Below are 11945 nucleotides of genomic sequence, written 5' to 3' on the forward strand. Positions count from 1 at the left end.
AAAACATCATGTCAAAAATGACCAAGCTTATGTGTCATCTTCAAGCGGCGCGGCTCGAGCATTATTCATGTGGAAATGGTTCGAGCACCGCAACGCTGCAAACTCGGAACAAAATTTGTGATGGGAAATGTTTTTGAAGACTTTTGACCGGTATTCACTCCATCCGATCCAAGAGCGAAAAAGATACCGATATTGAAAATGATGGATCTAATTTAAAAACGCAGAATTCTAAAAATCAACAATAAACTTGAATGATACCAAAACAGCTCTTTCACATCAGTGTTGTATATTTTATTCATAGATCTAGTAATCGCTAATTATATCACATAGGTCATGCCAAAAAGGAGAATTACATGTTTCGCCACCATTTTTGTGTAACAGATACCTGAAGAAAAATTTTGCAAGCATAGTGTAGTTGTAGTAGGCTTCAAAATCATTGCATTTTCTTAGTTCACCAGTAGATGGCACTAAATTTACCCAGTCTCTTTAAACATGGAGAGTAAATTACAATAGCCGATGCCCTCATCACTGAAAAAGAATAAAAAGAAAAAAAAAATCATAGCTGGATTTTTAGTTCGATATCATCTGATATGACTGGAACATTATTATTGGGTCTGACTACAACATTGACGCTAGATGCTAGTCGCTAACGCCAGAGACTTATGCCGTAATTGACTAGCGGGTTTGTTAGTACGAGCGATTAAGTATGAGTTTTGTTTTGTATTGTTTTAAAGTCATTAGCAACCATGTGATGGCAATAAAACTTGTAATAATTTTACTGAGTGTGTGTGCAACGATTTTAGTGAATGTGTATATCGCGTCAAAGATTTCAATTGAAACTCATGGCTATTAGTTGTTTTCCTGAAGTTTCGTTTGAAAAATATACACAGCACCTACATGAAAAAAAATTCCTTCAGAGCTCCCTCATTTTCGCCGTCCATTTTATTTCAAACGAACGACTATATCGAAATGATCCCTGCAGGCGAAGGCACCATCGTCGACTGCTTTCGAACTAGCCTCCATAAACTCTGGCTATCCCTCCCTCGGCGTGTCACCAGATGTGTGAATTTGCGTTCGCGCAAGACGTGAGCGCGCACGCTTTGCTCGTACGTTTGCGTTTGGTGCAGCTCTGCGTCTCCCAAGCCCCAGTTTGATGCCCTCGTCTCACGGTATCCAACCCCCACTCGCTCTGCATCCCCTCAGGCCTCTGTGGGTGTGTGAGTGCGCTTGTATAAAATGGCTACTGAACCAAGAGGGTATTGTTTCTCTCCATCAGGGTTGCACAATTGGAGGTTCACTTCTGAGCGCGTGCTCGCATGGATACTGAAAGTTGAGGCATACACGTTTTGAAATTTTTACTTGCGTCTCAGTACGCAGCGGTACCGATGTTGATAGTAATCATAAACATACATTGTGTTGTAAGCTTGTGTTTATGTACAGCAACGGACATAGTCAGTTTGTCAATAAGAACATGATTTTTTTTGTTTTTTGTCAGATGGAATGGCGGTGGAGTTGCTAAGGCCTAAATACGCCAATTCTACGTGGGCCAAATGTGCCTAGCCCCCTGTGGCGTCGATTCGACCGTCAGCACGCCGGAAAAATGAAGGAAAGACTCAAGGATGCTTACTAGGTACGTTCTGTGCAGGCGTGAGGTGTAATACCCCTCCGAACCAAAGATGGCGGTACTGACAATTCCTCATTGTTAGAAAAATCCAACGGGAAAGCTCTTTAGGGTATAAAAATGCAAACAATGCATACGTTCTTTCTTTTTGCTCACAATGAAATCCCAGGTGAAGCAAATTCTCATGGTCTTGACACAGTTGCTGACATAAGATTTAGTGTGCATCTTAGATAGACTATTAAACATAATAATAAGAATACAATAAGTCTGGGAGAAAACTATTGCTAAAAATATTTGTTTATTATTGAATACATCAGTGAGTGCTACTGAAAATGTATCTGCGTCGTGTTGTACAAACCATCAACAAGGAAATGAAAGGAAAAGCCCATTAGGAAAAAAACATGTAAACTTAAATATACTGTATACGTGAGCCACGATTCTATATTGAGTCACATAGAAGGCTGTCCATATGAGACCCTAATATAAAACGATGTCTGTTTTTAAGAAAAAAACCCAAAATAAAACAGAAGTTGTCACTGAAGGTATCAATGTATTATGACAATGTATTATCCCTCTAAGCGATGGATTTTGAGTACATTCATGTAATAACGTTTTTTTTCAATGAATTACCCGTTTTTTTTCAGCTAAGTACCTCCTAGCGAGTGCTAAGCAATTTTAGATAAAACACAAGAAACCAGATTGCCGTGTCTTATTTATTAATCTTTAGAATTCCATTTCTTGTGGTATCTCTGTGTATTTTATTCTGCAGAAGATGCTGTGTAGATGGTGTTAGCATCCATCCATCCAAATCTGAAAACATGAGCCTCAATCAGAAAAGGGCGAGGTGCTTTCTCCAGGTATCTCATTTGCTGGAAAAATGTGTCACTGTCATTGTGATGACAACTTAAAAAAATATTGACATACACCATTTTGCAAAATAGACACTATAACATCGTTTAGCAATAAATTGCTTTATTTTCACATGAGCTCTTATTTTGAAAAAGTTGTCCTGCAGAAACCCTGTTAAAACCTCACACGCCCTCACTGGAGAACCACCGATAAACAAGTCCATGAATAGGCTTCCGCTCACCAGTGACGCGAATAAGAATCAGCAGTAAAGAAGACAGTAGATGGATAGATTTTGCTACGTTCTGAAATTGTAAAACCCGGTCTTTTTTTCCTTTCAATCCAAAGCGTTTCGTCAAGGATGGTCGTTTTATGAAAGTGCGCATTGTTGGCTCCTATCCTCGAATCGCCTTCGCGGCAGCCCCCCGACACGGTTCGGATTCCGAAACGCCCCGTATAGCATCGACACCACCGCAAACTCGATCGGACCGCATCAGGTTGCGCGCGCCTCGGTCTTCGCGTCTGAGCGAAGCGTAGGAAGGAAGCGACAGCGGGCAGCAGGGACGAACCCGTCAGCCACTCAGATCACATCAGGTCTGTCGGGACACATCGGAGCATAGCGAGCCTGATGGGCTCGTGGCCCGCGGGGGTGCGAAGAAGGCCAGATGACATACAGTGGCGGGGGGGCGGGCGAGGAAGAGCAGAAGAACGCGGGGTGGCACATCCTCGCTTTGCCTTTAATGCTCAATATGCTCCAACCGCACGCGTCAGCCCGGCCGTACACGACGCACTGATTATACAGCCACACGCATACAGCAAGGTCTACGCGTCCAGCCCCCTCAGACACGCGTGCTCAGAGAACACGGATCTCCCACCAGATAAGCCGCATCCCTCGCAACGTGGCGCATATGCTAATTTGAAAGGCGGGAGTTTTTTTACGGGCTGCACACGACGCATATGCTCGTGCGTGTGGGTAAATGCGCAGACACGCTCGGGTACATATGTCCGCAGGGGCTCAAGCGGGAAATAGACACTTCTCTTCATGCCTGTTCTTTAATTGGGGCATTTATTGTTTTTTGTTGCTGCTGCCACTGCTCTACTTCATTAAATTAAAGGCGCACGTATCAGCACTGCAGCATGTTTTCAAGGTTTATATAAGCAAGAACGCTGCCCTTAGCCATTAAGTTGCAAATTAGCATATCGTTTTGACTGTGGGATACGCCAGCCCAAGACGCTTTTTTACATTTTCACACTAATCAACTTGACTTTAACATGTTGGATTTGAGTTTGATTTGCTTTCATCACAAATATTGTTTTCCCCCTTTAGCTGTGTGTGTGTGTGTGTGTTGACTCTATGTCACGTTTCGATGTGTGTGTTTGTTTTAGGCGGAGGGTGAAAAGGACAAATTGATCTAATGTTGAATATTCCGTATTGGTTTTACTGTAATTCTTTTCTAATTCTTGGTTTATTCAATTGCATTTCCTCCAGGCTGCTAGGTATGGAAATAAGCCCCCCCCGCCCCCCACTTCTTTTTGCCTGTGTAAATTGGTGCTATCACCTCGAGCCTTTTGAACAAGATTACCCAGATGGCCTCGCGTGGTGCGCCCGAAGTTTTATTTTTCCTCCTTTGCCTATTTTTTTCCCCCTTTGTGGCTGCGGGGGAAAAGGAGAACGAGCCTCCTGAAAGCTGCGGGCCAAGCCGGAAGGCTGCAGCTGTGGCAAAGAGAGATCTGGGGGTATGAAAAGAAGAGAAGAAGAAGAAGAGTGAGTTGGAGGAGTGTGCGAGCGCCGTGGGCTGAATAAGACTGGTGCAAAGGGGGCGGGGAGTGTTTTGTGTGTGATGAGAGTTTGCGGGTTAGTTGGGGGACTAAAAATCTCAAACCAAGAAGACCAGCTATTATTAACCCTACCCCCTACCTGAATGGGACTAGGATAAGCCCCGCAGGCCGGTGGGTATACAAACGTAGTGGATGTGCACACATGTTTTGAGTAAGCTGTTCCAACAGGAAACACAAATTTGTTCTAAATGTACCTCGTGATCGAGTTCCAAAACCCTGGCAGGGACTTTCCTCCAGAGACGACGTTTAATCCGAAATCCTGCGTCTGGATCAGCGGGTTTTCTCAGGCTTTGCAAAGCTCTTGCCCGTGACCCTTCTGTCCCACTTCCCGAACGCTACTTTCAAGCACAGCTAAGTCTGGTTTTGCTAGCCTACGAGTCGCCGATTGGCCTCAGGGCCAGTCGAGCCCCAAACGGTCCGGGTTATCTTCCACGTCCCCGCGAGGTTCAACCCGGTCAATGACCCAACAAGTTATCGTATTTTCCGCACTATAAGGCGGACCGGATTATAAGGCGCACCCTCAATCAACCACATTTTCAAACTTTTTTCCACATATAAGGCGCACCTCATTATAAGGCGCACCATCAGATTTTAAATTTTTTTTAGGCTTTTAGGTGCGCCTAAAAGTGCGGAAAATATGCTCATCTAGCCCTATCCACCCCAACCAAAATGAGTGATTACTTTTACAAACAGATCAAATACTTAACCATAAGTAAACCCGCTTGTCTTACTTTAAGCACAATGCTAACCCCAACCAATCAAATCCTATAATCACTAATCAATCAAACAATCAGTTATCAAAGCAGATACAAACTCACAGAGCCCTAACTCAAACACATACTAACCAAAGCGACAAAATCATCCCATATTCTTCATTTCTATTGCTCAGGTGGACACTAACTACTGTAAGCTAGCTCCAGCTAATTCAGAAAATAAACGAATACTCAGCCCGAGAGCCAATCTTCTGACAACCAATCAAATAATCCACCCAGGAGTCAGTCAGCCAATCGAGCGACCATCCATCCGTCCGACCAACCGCCCTGTCATCAGCCATTTAAACAACCGACGACATAAATACTCAACTCGATTCAATTCGACTCCGCAAATAAACAATTGTTGTGTTTTATTGTCGTGAAAGCGCTACGGTTTGTCATTGGCTTTCCACTCAGCATGCCCCGGACGTAATCTGCTGCTGGTTTTGTGCCCCAAGCAAGAATAGCATTTTCATACATTAAGGTTGCACCCAGATAGAGAATTATGCAGAGCTAAAGCGTTCACCTGTTTATTATTCGAACTTGCCACAGCCTCCATCCAGACTAATCTCCAAAAAGAACACGCCCAACCTCCCGATTGCTGATCTTGGCCAGGAGGCAACAGCGGGAGGAGATGCTCACCTGAGATAGTCGGAAGGGCCAAAAGCATAGCATGGAATATACGCTTATAAAAATCGAATATTGCATGTAGCGTTTCAGCGAGGAATAGGAATATTCCACTCGAATGCTCCAGTTTGCAAGTTTTCAGGTGCCGCTTGTCATCTGGTCTGCTTCCTTTTTTTTCCGTGCGAATGAGCTTCAGATCTAGTGTCTAGTGAAGGAGAACCAAGGATGTACTTTTGTCCGATTACGAAGCAATACAAACAGTGAGAGAAATTGTACAATTTTTGTCATTTATTACTCATTGGAAATGTGTTATTTGGTATTTAATTTTCATAATATTGGAGGATTATTCTGTATTTTTTTATTTTTATCTGAATACCAAAATATTCAGTAAAAGCAACCCAACAGGAGGAATATCGAATGCGCTTATTATTTTCAAATCAATCTGTGCGGCCATTCTTTGGTTTTCCAGTTGAAATACATGATAAAATATTAGCATATCAGACAAAGACAGCTTGTAAACACTGCCAAAAAAAAAATAATACACCAGCTGTGTGCATTTTGTTAAACTCGCTCAGCTGCAGCTGAAAAATGACCTTAAAACAAAAGTGTCATTCCTGTTTGTTTACATTCACACGCTAAATTTTTAATTTGTTTGCAGTCTGCACAGTATAAATCAAATTTAAAAACTGTCAAATTTTGCCAAAATCCCTTCTTATTCTCATTGACTTAATCTTGTGAGACATGTGGGATTCATCTCTGATCCCGTCACTACTATGTGTAGGAAACGAGACATGACTCTGAGAAGTGTAACCGACGACAGCAACTAGAGTCGAACAAAAACCAGGGAACTTAAAACTAGTGAACTGACGCGACAATGAGGTTCACCTGGACAAGGCCCGACCGGCTAAAAGATCTCATTGAGTTAACAGGAGCAGCTGGAACCGAGAAACTCGCGCGTGAGACGACGCGAACGTGAAAAGCAAATATCAATCCAAACACCCATGGCGACATTCCCGAAAACAACCGCGCAACTTCTGTTTGTTCAACAGTCGTCTCTCACCGTTCGCCAAGTAGCATTTCACTCTCCGTCATAATGAAGGACTTTTTTTTTTTTTTCTTTTTTATCTTGTTCTTATTTATTCCCATGGCTGGAGGTAGAATGTGGTGGTTGATGAGGGGCTGAAATGAAGCGAGCCTCAGCCTCGGCCCGAGGGCTTCCGCGCATATCTTAGCATAAGTGATGGCCGACCGCGGGGCTCGAACGTTGCCGAGAGAGCCCCCAGGACAGCGAGCCCTGACAGATCATGTATTTATAGGTCTGTTGAAAGACCTCTATTGTGTCCCACATAGCCCGGGAGCACGTCTGTCCTCTGTATTATAATAAAGCCAGTGGCCTCAGCGCTATGATGGATGGCTGGCCCTTGAATGGCGGACTCCGCAATCATTAGAGCGGTTCGGGTCTGCCCCGCGTGAAAGGCTCCCGCCGTACGAACGTAACCTTTTAATCAAGGTGAGGTATCCCGTCTTAATTGTCAGCCGTGGGAGGGAGGCGACCGGAGAAAACGAGGGAGGATGAGTGCTGTTTTTTCCCCTCTTCCCCCCCCTCCGCCGAAGGATACGTTCGCAATTATCTCAATGGCTTTAAATGCCCGGTGGGCTTTTTCAATACAGGTTAGACCGAGGCGCCGATGGCATTTCGCAGGTCAGATTTCATTGCGCCGCAAATTCCATCACGGCTCCGCTCAGCCGTTTTGCACCACAATGGTAAAATAGATGGAATAGGGGGGGGAAAAAAAAAAGTAGCTCCAAAATTGAGAAAACGGGAAAGAAAATTCGCGCGCGCACACTTGGCAAAAAGCAGACAAAGCTTGACTTTTCCACGCCTTGAGCCTCACAAGCCGAGTGCTGTTTGAGCTGTTTCCCAATCGCATGTTCTTCTGTTACCTCTGGAGTAGAATATAAATGATACCCTCTCAGCGTACAGTGTATGCCAAAGGGCCCGCAGGAAGACGCAGCCCCGGCTCAAAAATTCCTCACTGCAAGCGCGCCTAGACTCGAGCCATGACTTCTATTTTTTTTTTTTTTTTTTTTTCTCCCGCAACAGGAAAGCAACAAGCGAAAAGTGAGGCATCTCGAGGAGCTTTACCTCAAATCCTCCACTTGGATTCTTTTATCAAAGTAGACAGACATTTTCATAAGAATATCCATTTTCTAGCGCACTTGCCGTTTTTGGGCAAAAGGTCTGGACTGGTCGCCAGCCCATCTTGGGCAAATATCTACAAACAACCATGGCTGCTCACATTTGCGCCGATGGGCAATTTAGAGCTGGGGTATCCAACTCGTAATCATTTATTTCTTGAGGGCTATTTGTTGAAAACTGAGGAACACAGACATGTATTGAATTTCCTCTATGTTGTTCAAAACGCGAGATCACCCGAGGATTTGACGAGACAGAATCCCGATTTTTATATATATATATATATATATATATATATATATATATATATATATATATGTATATGTATATATATATGTATATATACAGTATATATGTATATATATATGTGTATGTATGTATGTGTATATATATGTATGTGTATATATATATATATATATATATGTATGTGTGTGTATGTATGTATATATATGTATATGTATGTGTGTGTATGTATGTATATATATGTATATGTATGTGTGTGTATGTATGTATGTATGTATATGTATGTATATATATATATATATATATATATATATATATATATATATATATATATGTGTATATATGTGTATATATTTTTTTTTCCTTGATATATGGCCAATTCCGATCAGCTGAAAATGTTATCGGCCCGATTCCCGATCACGCGGTCCGGATCTGTATATCCCTAATTTAAAGCCTAAAATCTGCGTAGACTTTCATCACGCCAGCGAACCAATTTCTCAGCTCGATATAATTCCTCTGAAATCTATAACCGTTGTATTATAATCAAGATATTTATGAGCCTTCAGTCTCTCAACTGTCTTTGAAAATTCGAAATCAGCCCTCAAGGGTGAGGCGGGAGAAAGACAGAAGGGCGGCTGAGGAAAAAGAAAAATGGCACAGGAGAGATGTGGGAGTTGTGTTTTTGCTTTTTCTTCGCCATGGGTTACATTTATAATCATCGCGCTGATATAAAATGGCCGAGGGTGGCTTTTTCAATAAAGGTTGGTTGCGTCTGTGGAGCTAAACTAAAGATCAACACGGAGGGAGAAAGGTAGTTAAAATGACATTGTGTAACATAATGGCGAGCTGACTGCATCCATCCATTGACCCTGCACTGCACGAGTCGCTTTCTGCAGGCGCTGTCCAGCCTTTTGATGACTTCATATAATCACTCGAGACAGACGCCAAGCTTCAATTTGACTACAGGTTGGATTTTCTTCTAATCTTCCATAGTAAAAAGAAATTTTACTTTCATTTAGTGTCCATAAAATCCCATTGATCTTGCTATTGATGGTGAAAATAGCTTAGTTAGCTCTAGCATCATTGCTAGCGTTAATGTTCAGTCCTGAAATTAACCTTAGAGGGGAACACAAGGAGAAAAAAAATACCGACTATTCTGGTTGATAGTGTTAAATATTTCTTTAATATGCAGTACAAGCGAACGGTTGAGAAATTAAGCTGTTAGCCGCGAGTCAGCACGTCCACCATTAGCGAGCTAACGAAGAGGACCCAACTAATGCTGGATATTTGCCAACGTTGTCTTTAACGTTGAGATTATCGCTAAATAAAACTGGCAGAAAGGCCTCGTAGGCATCACATTCTCACAACTTCGCACATGTAATGACATAAGTTGTGGCGTGGATCAGCCCAGGGAAAGGGTTTTGTTTTTGTCATATGAAGTGTAATTGCAACTTCTTTTTTTTTTCGTTTCAGGCACTTCGAAGCCCTTTTTTTCTGTTTTAGATTAAGCTATAACCCATATAAACGCTGTAAAAAAAATAAGTTTTTAAAAGTTTATTTATATTGCATTTTTCTTTTGTTAATATTGGAAAAATACAGGTTTAGGTATACCTATTGACTTAGACCATTTTGTAGATAATAATCATATTTATATTCAGCATGTCAAGCGGTAGGGGGCTTGGCGAAATATAATTGAGAAGCATTGCTGTAGGTGATTGCATGCTGTGTTTTAAGCAAACTTGACCATCCTTTTGATATTCATCCTGTCCAATCCTTTCACATTTAAGGTCAAAGGGAAAACATCGAAAGAAGACATAGGGAGCTGAAGTTTTACCCAGGCGGTGACATCATTTCAAAGATCAACCTATCAGACAGTAGTGTGGCATCCCTTGGCTGAAACATTGCGAGAATTACGTGGAATAAACCAACCCCAAAATGTCCAAAATATTGCAAAAGGATAGAAACAACAATTTGTATTTTAGCCAAGTTGCAGTTTAAAAAATAACGAAGGTACACAGGCTTGGAATCGGAGTAAAGGTTACTCGGTTAGCAAAGGTATATTATCCACTGCATTTGATACGGTACCTGCTCATTAGCTACTATCCGGTGAGTTTGAAAGCAAAGCGAAACTAGTGCACCTGCACCCTTGGAGAATGAGACTCAAGCTAAAATATATATAAATAAAAAGGGGGGGGGGGGGGGGGGGGGAACTGGGGCACGAGAGGCCTGAAAGGGAGACGTAGCATAGCATCAAGCGGCAGATAGCCACAGAAAGTAGCGATTCTGCCATAAGGGATGAAGACAAGATGACAGGACTCTGTGTGAGATTTCACTTTGGATTTTTTTGGGGGCCCCGCGGGGATTGTGCGGAAGCGCAGCTGACAGGACTCGCGTGGAGAAGTCGGCTCTGTTCATCGCAACTAAGTAAAGAAGGCCTCCGTGCGGCCACTGGTGCACCAGCGTGAATCCTCCGAGGTAGCACGCGTATGCCCGGGTGATGTTGGTGTTGCTCCGCTGGTGTTGGACTGACAAACGAAAAATTCCATTCCATACTTTGATGGCTGTGTTATACGCTGCTTGTATCAAGATCGCCTTATAATGTCAATTAAGCGCTTGTCGTTGCCGATTTCGTCGTCGTATTCGATTACTTTTTATCCCTCATCTTAGCGCATCAAAGTAGGCGGGATCATTTATTAGCTGTTTATACAGAAAAAGACTGTATTTACTAGCCTTTCTTTTTCAAGCTGCACACGCGGCACTATCGGCGTTGCGCCATCGGCCTCGGGCGTGGATGGGTCCCGAGAGCAGATGGCGCTGTTCCCCGCACGCGAGGCGCCACGGGTCAACGCCGACGGCGCCTCGTAAGCACTGTGAGTTGCGTTGATTATGTGTTCGGAGGCGACCGCCGAGTAGACGGAAGCTAAATGCTAATTCCTTTCCTTGCTTTGTCCTGTTTGCGGGTCAGGTGTAATCAATTACCGTAATTACCCAAATATAAGAGACACCCGTATATTACCCGTGTAATTTCTGGTGTTTTCTTTGTTACAGTGTATAACGATGCACCAACAGTTTCGCAACACTGTAAAAACTATACCAAAACAGAATTAACCTCATCTTCCTAATCTCTTCATATTCTTCGTATCGTAAGAATAAGATCGATATAAAAATACACATCTGTTGCAAACTTTGCTTTGGTGGGTCATGGATCAATCTTCCTGGTATGGTGTTGGATTAAAAAAAAAAATCTTAAATTTACCATTTATAAGACACACCCACACTTTTGGCCTTCATTTTTTGAAACAAAAGTGTGTCTTATAGTTGGGGAAATAATTTATACTCAAGTAGAGCCTCCGAAATCTATTTACGCGACGCTGCCTAATTCGGTTATGAAGAGTGCATGCGATATGCGATAGACGATATGCGTGAACGAAGTTTGATATTTTTTAACTCCTCTGTATGGTACACTTGGTTCAAAGAAACAATCCATTTTCATTGCGCTGGTGTTCATTTTTAAACCCAAAGCGCCATCTAGAGGGGTAAAAAAGAAAAAAATAATCACAGATGCTTCATGAAGCTTCATTCTTTTCCCAATACTAGTGTGCACCATCGGTTCCCATCCCCTGCACACCGAAATAATCAAACCAGTTTAATAACCGGCTTCAAAAATGACACGAGGCACCCTTGGCGAATTGGCGCCAACTGCGCCTTGTGTGCCTGGAGCTTTAACTTCTTCGCTCTCAACGTGACGGACAAATATATACCGAACACGTGGTGGAGAACCGAATCTTTTGAAAAGTACATAAGCAGGCCAAACACCATG

This window comes from Hippichthys cyanospilos, chromosome 12, assembly GCF_059441005.1.
Source record: "Hippichthys cyanospilos isolate Australia breed blue-spotted pipefish chromosome 12, RoL_Hcya_1.0, whole genome shotgun sequence".
NCBI classification, from domain to species: domain Eukaryota; kingdom Metazoa; phylum Chordata; class Actinopteri; order Syngnathiformes; family Syngnathidae; genus Hippichthys; species Hippichthys cyanospilos.